At 41.8% G+C, this 9,612-nt stretch overlaps 1 pseudogene; it reads right to left on the bottom strand.

The window, feature by feature from the left end:
• Positions 1-1,819, bottom strand: part of LOC133310881 (uncharacterized) — a 2,800-nt pseudogene extending 981 nt beyond the window's left edge.
• Positions 1,820-9,612: the final 7,793 nt, after the last annotated feature.

Below are 9,612 nucleotides of genomic sequence, written 5' to 3'. Positions count from 1 at the left end.
AAAGCTTCGGTCTTAACGCCCCTACTACTGCTGTACAGCCTTTCCTCGGGTTCGTAGAGTCGGGTTTCCCGTTTACCCACAACGGAGGAGCCGCCCCCACCAGACCAGGCAGGCGGCCACGGGTCATAACGCATTCTTCGAACAACAAATGCACTTTGAAGTTGACTTATCCGCTCGACCAATCGTCGGAATGTGTACGATATACCATAAGGGCCCAATATCTCAATAGCACCTTTGTCTAAAGCTTCGAATGAGACTTAATATCCGAAATGCAGGAACGATATGACTTGAAAGTCATTCAAAACTTGATCGAAGAACCAGCGTTTATTGAAGAAGCTATAGAGTCGATTACAAAAAGTACTTGTTTGAAAGGCTCGTTGGAATTGATCCGCTACGGGATTTACATTATACGCAACAGAAACACCTGAAGTACTAAACAGAATAGTTATTTGTTTGGTAATGGTTGGAGCAGCAAACTCGGATTCGGCAAGAATCTCATTTTTTGGTAGTACGAAAGGGGACCTTGCCCAAAAATTGGATAGGGGTCAAGACGTAGTCGGGCGCCGGTGGCTTACTCAAGTGCCCCCCGAACCGCGCGAAATGGTCGCCTATTACACGGCTCACTAACTCTGTCTGGGGTGTAGGGGTACCTATTATTCGTCGGCGGTCCGGTGCACCCCTACTCACTTAAAGGATGCTGCTTAATTACGAAGGAAATTCTTTCTGAATCTAGAGAGTTCCCTTTCGTTAAGCGCGTCAAGCCAGGAGTGGACATCATCATCTGCAGACAAATCCAGATCATGTTTCATCATTAGCTTAGCTAAAGTGGAATAGTATGACTGGCTTTCCGGAAAATGAGACGAAACCCGCTTTCTCAATAACTTATCTTTGGCCACTGAGAACCGTACGAAAGCCTGACTTTGGGGTATAGGGAGAGATTCTCAAGATCTGCAACATCATACTTGTCCCTACTCAACTTATTAACTGTCCGTTCAAGGCGACTGATCTTCTCCATCAGAGGATCGGACGGTTGTGGTGGGACGTATGGCACTATCTGATTCATGGGAGTGAGAGCCAAGGACACGGCCGGTACTACAGGAGGTTTTCTTCGCATTTGTACGTTATTTAAATCATTCTAGCCTTTCGCTTGCTCATCGTATTATGTTTCTAGTTCTCGCTCGTGGTAAATTGTATATTCTTTCAGTTCTAAATTCATTTCCTCAGACCCGGGGACGACGTACCCTAATATTGTAATAGCTGCAGACAATTGAACAACCGACATCTTAGGAGCTTTCCATTCAATGTCGTTAGAATCGACCATATTGTGAATGTAACTTACACGCGAGGGCCACCTTTTCTATTACTTCTTTTTCATCTGTTTTCGACGGCACCGTTTGATACTTCAATCGAGAGGGCCGTGGTCGAGAAGCAGGGACCCTCCTCACCATTCCCTTTCCCTAGATTACTGAATTTACCAGAATGAATTCCACATAAAAGACAGGAACTGGGTTAACAAAAGGGGCTTGAACTACAGGGATCTGATACCCGACTCTCTTGGTATGAGAAGTAGGTTATGTAGGCAGACAACCTTTCCTAGGTTGTTCCGATCGCAAACGGCCAAAGAATCTATTAGTAGTATGCCAGAACTCTTTTTCTTAAGGTGCAGAGCAAACTGTCGGACTAGGGCTTCGATGTCTTTTGTTTCATAAGCAGTTCTTCCTCTAATAAATAAATGGCGAGAATCTTTTCTTGGTGGTAGGGCAGTAGCCTTTAGCCTTTTCTCAGGACTTTCTCGATAGCCATAAACTCTTCCTTCCATTAGTCATCTGGGCTTGTAGTTGAAGCAATTCTCTCTGTCAGGCATATCCGATAGTCTCCCCCATTTCGCTTTCGAGCGAGGTCCTTTTTTATGCAATTTCTTATATAACAACAGGATGCTATTGCTTGCTGGCTACGAATCCCATTTCACGAAATGACTTTTGAGTCATTCTTTTTTTTTTTTCATTTATTGGGAGACTGAAAAGGGTTTTCAAACTCCACTGCCTTAGCCTTTTCTCTTGATGGCTTTCAATCAGACTAATAATTCGGACTATTAACCTTGGTTAATTCTTTTCGCAGCTAAGCTGATTGTTCCGCCATATGCCATACTAGACTTTCTATTGATTAATACCCAAAGCTTTTTAACTATTGCTTAATCAAGCATTCCCGCCATAGTCACAAGGTAAATCGAAGCCAAGGAACAACCTTTTTGCAGAAACCATAGCACCTACCCTCGTGTCAGGAGCTGGCTTGTGGGCTTAAGCCCGGGAAATCAAATTCCCAGTTGCAAAATAAATAAAGAAGAGCTTAAATAGAATTACCTTCGGTTCCTTCACTTCAGAAAAAAAAACCTTTTAAAGAAAAGAGGCACTATAAAAAAAAGTCTAGGAAAAGGAAAAAAAGGGGAGAAGATATAGACACATAGAGAGAAAAAGACCACCTATTCTATTAATAGAATAATAATTGAAAAAAAGAAACACAACCCACACTCATAGGAAAGAATCCTCAAATCCAACCTCTTAGGGGGCTAAATCAGAGGAAGAGAGAGAATCGAGACTCAATAAGCTTCAAGGAAAGGAAGCTTTATAAGATCGGAAATAGTCTGAACTTTCCTCTGCTCTTTGAATAGGACATTAGGCACAAGGGATTCGGAAAAAGGCAGAACATGACAAACAACCTCATTTATTTCGGATATAATCCGCTGGTAATTCAGAGTTTTACGAGTAAATTCGCAGCGAATCATCACTTTTCATTTCATTCTTAGATGTGAAAGTCTTACTCTTCTCTGTGCTTATGCTTACTTTACTTCTGGTTTGCAGTCTACGTTTAAGGATTATTCTTAGACTGCTTTATTCGCTTCTTTCCTAACCTTATAACTGCGTTTGAATGTAACAATTTTCTTCTTTACTTAGCCAAACCTTCGTAGTGCTAGACCAGAGTGAATAATTCTCGTAACAATATGAGAGACTAAAGAAGATTACTGACTAACGGCGAAATTCTACTAATGGTAATGGAGCTTTCGCTTTCTTGTAGTTACGCTTCTTTTCTTGCTCTAAAAAAAATGAAGAAAGACTTGTTTGTTGTAAATTGCCGGTTGGGTTTACCAACCAAGAAAGACATGGGAAAAAGACCAAAGATATCAGAAAGACTAGGATGGATAGAAAAAAGGTGGCATGATCTCAATCGAGAGTCATTTCGCTTAGTGACTCTAGAATGGAATCAACCAGATCTTCACTTATTTATGTTATGTTTTTTTTTTATTTAAGTAAGAAAGCCTTCTTGATACTAAGCCGCACCTACTCATAAGCATCTTACCCGTGGGAACTGAACCCTCTAAAAGACCCATTCATTCACGATGACCTCCCACTCACTGGACTGAATGGACTTCCCGCTCGCACTGATTGGATTGCTCCTTGCTTTCAAGAGTTTGACCAGCTTTCTACTATATTTCATTATGAAACAGACTGGATATCAAGTGTCCTACTGGCCTCCTTTGCTTCGAAGGAATGCTTGCTACCGTTAGCCTTACCGAACTCTCTCAAAGAAAGACTTCTTACTGGCACTATGCTTAAGACAGGTTTGCTGTAGTTCGCGAATAAGGACATGGCTTCATCTAGGTCCAGCTATGATGATAGACTCCCCAAGAGTAGCACGGACCAGACCTACTTTCCATATATAAAAAGTCTTCCTCCTTTCTCCTTGAAGCTATTCCCAAAATACTTATAAAAAAAAAAGAATAGCCATTTTTTGATAGAATATAGATAAGGTATCCTCCAGATAATTCAAATCGAACCAATTGGATGTCCGACTCGGGCCTATATGACATGACCGATCAATAAAAATACTCTAACACTCCACCTTTGTCATATATTCCATACATCACACTAGATAGATATCATATTCATGGAATACGATTCACTTTCAAAATGCCTTGGTGGGAAATGATAGACAGACGAGACTCAAAATCTCGTGCTAAAGAGCGTGGAGGTTCGAGTCCTCTTCAAGGCATAATATTAAGATCTCTTATTGAATTGGAATAAGTTCGACAGCGGATCACGAAATCTTGGTGATCTTCTCTATCTAATGAATAGGAAGTCCGTTTTGAAATCGTCTGCCCTGCACCCACCCCCCGAGTATATGCTTCAACAGGAATCACACAGGGGTAGATTGATACAATAGAAACTTCTGGTACCCGTAACCCAGCAGATAAAGTACATTACATAGTCCGTTTTAGGGATTGGCGACTTACCCATTCAATGACTTTGGCACCGGACGTTCCCAAAATCAAATGGGTACTGTACTCGGGTCGGGTGAATTCAATAATAGACGCCTGTTGGCACTCCAACCTTCCTTCTCCTTTCAGGGCCTATCCGAAAAGAAAGAGAATTCAGTACTTCTTGGTCGTGAATATCTGAATAGGACGAATCGCCCCGTGGATCTCTTTGCTTTGGAACAAAACAATTCGAATTAGGTTCGGTCAACTGGAATGTGTATTATCGATATAGGGGATCTTTCAATTGAGAAGATCGACCGACCTGAGACGAAGAGAAAGAAAGGTCTATCTATTTTATTTAGTTATTCAGTTAAACCAATGATTCGTTATTGGAGCAGATAGCAACAACCATCTCATCCGGGAAAAACCATCTTTTTCTCAACAATGTCTTTGTCATTTGATCCAATAGCGTTCTGTTAGATAGGAACATATTTGATAAATATTGATAACTCTCGGATAGAGTATTAGAACGGAAAAATCCATTAGATAATGAACTATTGGTTCTAAGCCATCTCTGGCGATGAATCAACAATTCGAAATGCTTTTCTTGTGTATTCTTGATAAACCAGCATTTATATAGATGTAGAAAGCTTTGTTTGGGAAGTCAGAAGCCCCCTTGACATCTCTTCATCTACAAAGAATTCTCGATGTGAAAACACAGAGACAAAAGGCTAATCTTTGAATAGGAAAAAGAGTGGATCCGCAGGTTCCCAAATCAATTGGCTTATTCCAAAAAAGCCTTGTTCTTTGGAAGATCTATCTCGTGTCTGGTACTGCACGGTTCCACCTTGCAAGAACTCTGAATAATTCTCTTGAAACTCATCTTCTTCATCATAAATGATCTACTTGCCCCGAAATGACCCGACCCAATAGGCAAATCCCAATTCATTGGGCTTTTCGATACAATCAAATAGAAAGCCCCAAGGGCGCTATATTTTAGGAGCCCAAACTATGTGATTGAATAAATCCTCCTCTATCTGTTGCGGGTCGAGGACTGCTTCCCCTTCTTCAAACTCTGATTCATATTTTCATAGAGAAATCTCTGATCAACGATAGAACAAGATCCATTTTGAATCGTATTTAAGGGATTCACCGAAGAAGCAATGTCACTCGATCATTAGCAAACTGACTGCATCTTTTTCTGTCCGTGAGGATCCCACCAGAGCGCCCTTTACTTCTAATAGGCCATAAACTAGATCAGAATCATTCTCAATGAGTCCATCAGAAATGATCCCATTTTTTTCATCAGGTCGGGGTAGAGACCAAAGGTCTTGAGCGACCGATCCGGCAGAACAACTCAAGATAAAGAAGTATCGTTAATTTATTCATGCTCGTTCCAAGTTCGAAGTACCACTTGTACAAATAAGAATCCCCCCCGTTACAGGATTTCTTCTTCACGTCACTTACTGATGAAGTCTGCTGGATACACTATTCCTACTACTACTGAATCGAACAAAATAGCGATTCTGATAAAAATTCTTTTTTTAGGAGTTGGGGAATCTAGGCCTAATCTATTAGAATAGGTCTAGGCTGATTTGGCAGGTCAAAGCCTAAAGACTTTCAAGGTCAAAACCATTCCGCTCGAAAACCAGCCTTCAAAGTCAAAGACTGGCGGACCGCATACGCGCTTACTTTATTATAGGGTGATCCCTAGGCTGATACTGATTTGCTTCAATCACACTCTTCTTTCGGCCCCAATGACGATGAATTAGGGTTGTAGAGCGGGACAATCCTTGGAGCTTTCTCCATGCCCGACAGAGAAAACTTGGTGCGAATCGGGGTACATACGCTCTTGCTCGTCTAACTAATGTACTGATGTAATTCCATGCAAATATGGCTGCCCGGAGAATCCGTAACTGCAGCTATTGAGTCTGCTGTGGGAATAAGCGCCTAGAAGAGAGCTTTCACTGGTTTTTTCTGACTATGAGGATGGATGTAGATATAAGTCGTCTCTTGGCCAGGGCATTAGCAGAGCAGCTTCCACTCTTCCCCCTAGATCTTAGCTAAGCTTCACTTTTTGGGCCGTGGACCTAGTTATCGCTCCATGGGAACATCTATAGATTCCGCTATCGGGAAAGTCAGGCATGGAATCACGCTAAGGTAAGGTTTCTAATCTATCTAGAATAGGATCTACTCTATCTATTTGATTTTCCACTTCTGCCTGGCTGACTGAATAAAGAAATGGAAGAACCATAGCTAAGACTGATCGATGAGCTTTCTCTCTCCTTGATCTGTCTAGTTCTATTTTGACTAATCCGAATCTGTGGACTGAGTGAGTAGCTAACTAAAATAGAATATTTGAGGATATAGGAGTGGGGCTATTCTTCGCACCGAGAAAATCTTTTGTTAATCTCGTTATCCCCACGGGCGCTGGGTTAAGGGCAGAATCACACTTTGGGGAACCGGTACGAAAGGGAGCTAGCTAAGGCAGCAATCCAAGAAAGGCAGCATAGTAGGCCTTTTTTTTAGAAAGGAAGCCAACTCTTGTTCGACGTAGGGTAGAGTTCTTTCATTCCCTGGGCTTTCCATCCTATAGCTTACGGGTCTTTGGCTAGAGACGGAGACTTTCCCAGTGAAAGCGCCGGCGTTCAGTTTGGTTGTGTGTTTTCCGATCTCTTTCCCTTCCTTTCTGTGGTACCTAGGCCTGGTAGCATGGTTAACGGTAGCATGTTTGTTAGTCTTGTCGGACTAGGAGCTCTACTAGGCTTGACTGTGGGAAATGGACTTATTATTGCTCAAGTCAAGTGGACTTTCATTTAACTCTAGACTACGATTTGATAGAGAACGATTTGGCACATCTTGGATTTTCTGGTATGAAAGTAGTTAGGCTTGGTTTTCTTTGAGTTCAAGATATTCGGCATAAGCCGTCTTTGCTTTTGCTCTTATCGATGTGATCCTTGTCTTTAGCTTGGGACTTCGCTTGGCGCCAGGGCGGCTTGCTTACCTACCTTATGACTTTCAAACTTTCTTCTTTTCTGTTAGCACGCATCCAGTGACCGATGAATCTGTTGTCGGAATAAGCGTAAGCGCAGCAAGAGAATTTGCTGCTTTTGTGCCTAAAATCTCGACTTTAAAAAGCGTGATAACTGGGTTGGCTTTCAAAGAGAGAGACTATCACTGGATTGCTTGCTCAGTTCCTCAATCAAATTTCCCATTTCACTTCCTGACATTTTCAAGAGCTTGAATAAAAGAAAGGCCTGCTTACTCGCTTCAACTTCAAACAAAGAGGATTTATCACGGGATTGGTGTAACTGTCTTTCTCCCACTCGATGGATTGCTCGCTCCTATTAACCTAGTTGTCTAGCCCGCTCTCCCTTACTTTCTTTTTTATCCCTAGCTTGAAGGAGGGAGAGGCTGACCCCTAAAACTAGATGGCAGAAGAGAATAAATTCCTCGTTCTTCGTTTTCGATTTGCTTGTCCATTTTTTCATTTTCACGTGAAGGAAGCAAAGCAACCTTAGTCTTAGTCTGCCCTTTTTTTTTCGAATATCCTTTTTGAAGCTTCGAGCCAAGGCAATCCGGAGACCAGTACGGACAGCCCAAGCCCCAGAGTTCAGCAGTCAAGTTTGTAGCAACTCCAATTCTAGCTGCATAACCTCGAAGCCAGACGCCCTATCTTCCTCGATCCCACTCATATTCGGATTCACTAACCATTCCCTTTCTCTTTTTGCATGTATGATTTCTTGGCGTTTCCTTTTGCTTTCATGTGGCCAGAAAGAATTGTTTTAGATAGTATAGAGCGACTATGGTGCCATTTGCGAAGAGTTTATGCGCTTTGTTTACTACTACGTAAGCTATTTCTCCCGTGATTCGTATTTGATGCTCTTATCGGATTGGATGCTTGATTCCTTAGCAGAGCTACTAATTTTAGATGCGGAACCAGAGCAGAGCTAATGGCTCACTTCACTACCTTAAGCCCAAGCTGGGACATTCTCGTAAGCTTAAAAAGAGTCTTTCTTTCATGGGATAAGTTGAACTGTTTACTTCTATTTGAACTACTCCGAATCTCTTGAATATCAAATCGGATCTAACTTTTTCTTCGCATAACATAGCGAATGAGCCGAGGCAAGCAAGGAAGTAGTAGATTGAAGAGGAGACAACCCGGTCTTAAACTTAAGACTATCTATGCGCGTCGCGTGCTCGATCTAGCAATTGTTTTGATGAACTGTCATTCAAAAAGAAAGAAGAGAAAGAAATGGGAGGCATTTCATCATTCACTGGTAGTGAGAGCTTCCCTTTGTTCTTTGGTCCCAGGGCAAAAGCAGTCCTTGCGCCAACTGGTAGGGCGTCCTGTGGAGATGTTGGACCAGTCCAATCAGTAAAGGTAGAATTCGTTTCCTCATTATCAGCCAAGCGACTGGGAATGAAATGAGAGTGCAAGAAGTCAATGGCTCATTGCTTGTGATGGACGACAGGTTTTCACTTTTGAGGTTAACTGTCCTTGCCCCCTCTCTGGTTGGTTGAATGTGTTCACAAGCTTCTTAGCTTCTAGTATACCTACTTACTATCATGTAAGAAGGGTGTAGCTACGTCTCACAATTCCCGCTTACCCGGAGGAATGAATGATAAAGTCTAACAAACCTTATCTTGTATTGCTTCCGAGGTCTTCCTTCCTTGATTGAGCCCTAAAACTGGCACCGGTGGTTGCATATATAAGATAAGGGTAAATTCTCACTAAATCTTTTGTTGATATACATATCCTCGGACGGAAGTCAACGCAAAATAAACGACTTCATCCATATTGAGGGTCGGCTTGGTGAAAGGCGTGATGCTATCGTATATAAGGAATAGCCTAGCCAACGCTCTACTTACCAACTGACTGACTGGACTACATATGTAAGACGATCGGACTACAGATTACATGCTAAACGGATTAGGCTGAAAGGCAAGGATGATACGATTTTCATCAAAGGTGGAAGAAGATTCTCACTTCTTTTGCGAAAGACCATTCCCTTAAATGAGAAGCACATAAGCTCGCTCTACTACTTCGAATACGATAAAGATAATATAAGACAAAGAGATTCATCACGGATTGGAATGCTAACGATTGATTCCCTTTTGGGCTCTCATACAGAAATAAAAGACTGACAAGAGGAAGAGAAACTGACTCTTACAGTAACCAACAAACTAGAATCAATTCAATAAGTAATCAAATTACTTGCTTCGAAAGTAGCCGCTTCAGCTTCAACCACTCGAATTTTCGATATTCCTTTTTATTTCTCATCAAACGAATGGCATCTTCTTCTGGAAATCCTAGCTATTCTTTGCATGATATTGGGGAATCTCATTGCTATTACCCA

This window comes from Gastrolobium bilobum, unplaced genomic scaffold (genome assembly GCF_033153095.1).
Source record: "Gastrolobium bilobum isolate Gb01-03AN ecotype WA unplaced genomic scaffold, APGP_CSIRO_Gbil_v1 utg68726, whole genome shotgun sequence".
Taxonomy (NCBI): Eukaryota; Viridiplantae; Streptophyta; class Magnoliopsida; order Fabales; family Fabaceae; genus Gastrolobium; species Gastrolobium bilobum.
This window is presented reverse-complemented; position numbering and strand designations above follow the sequence as displayed.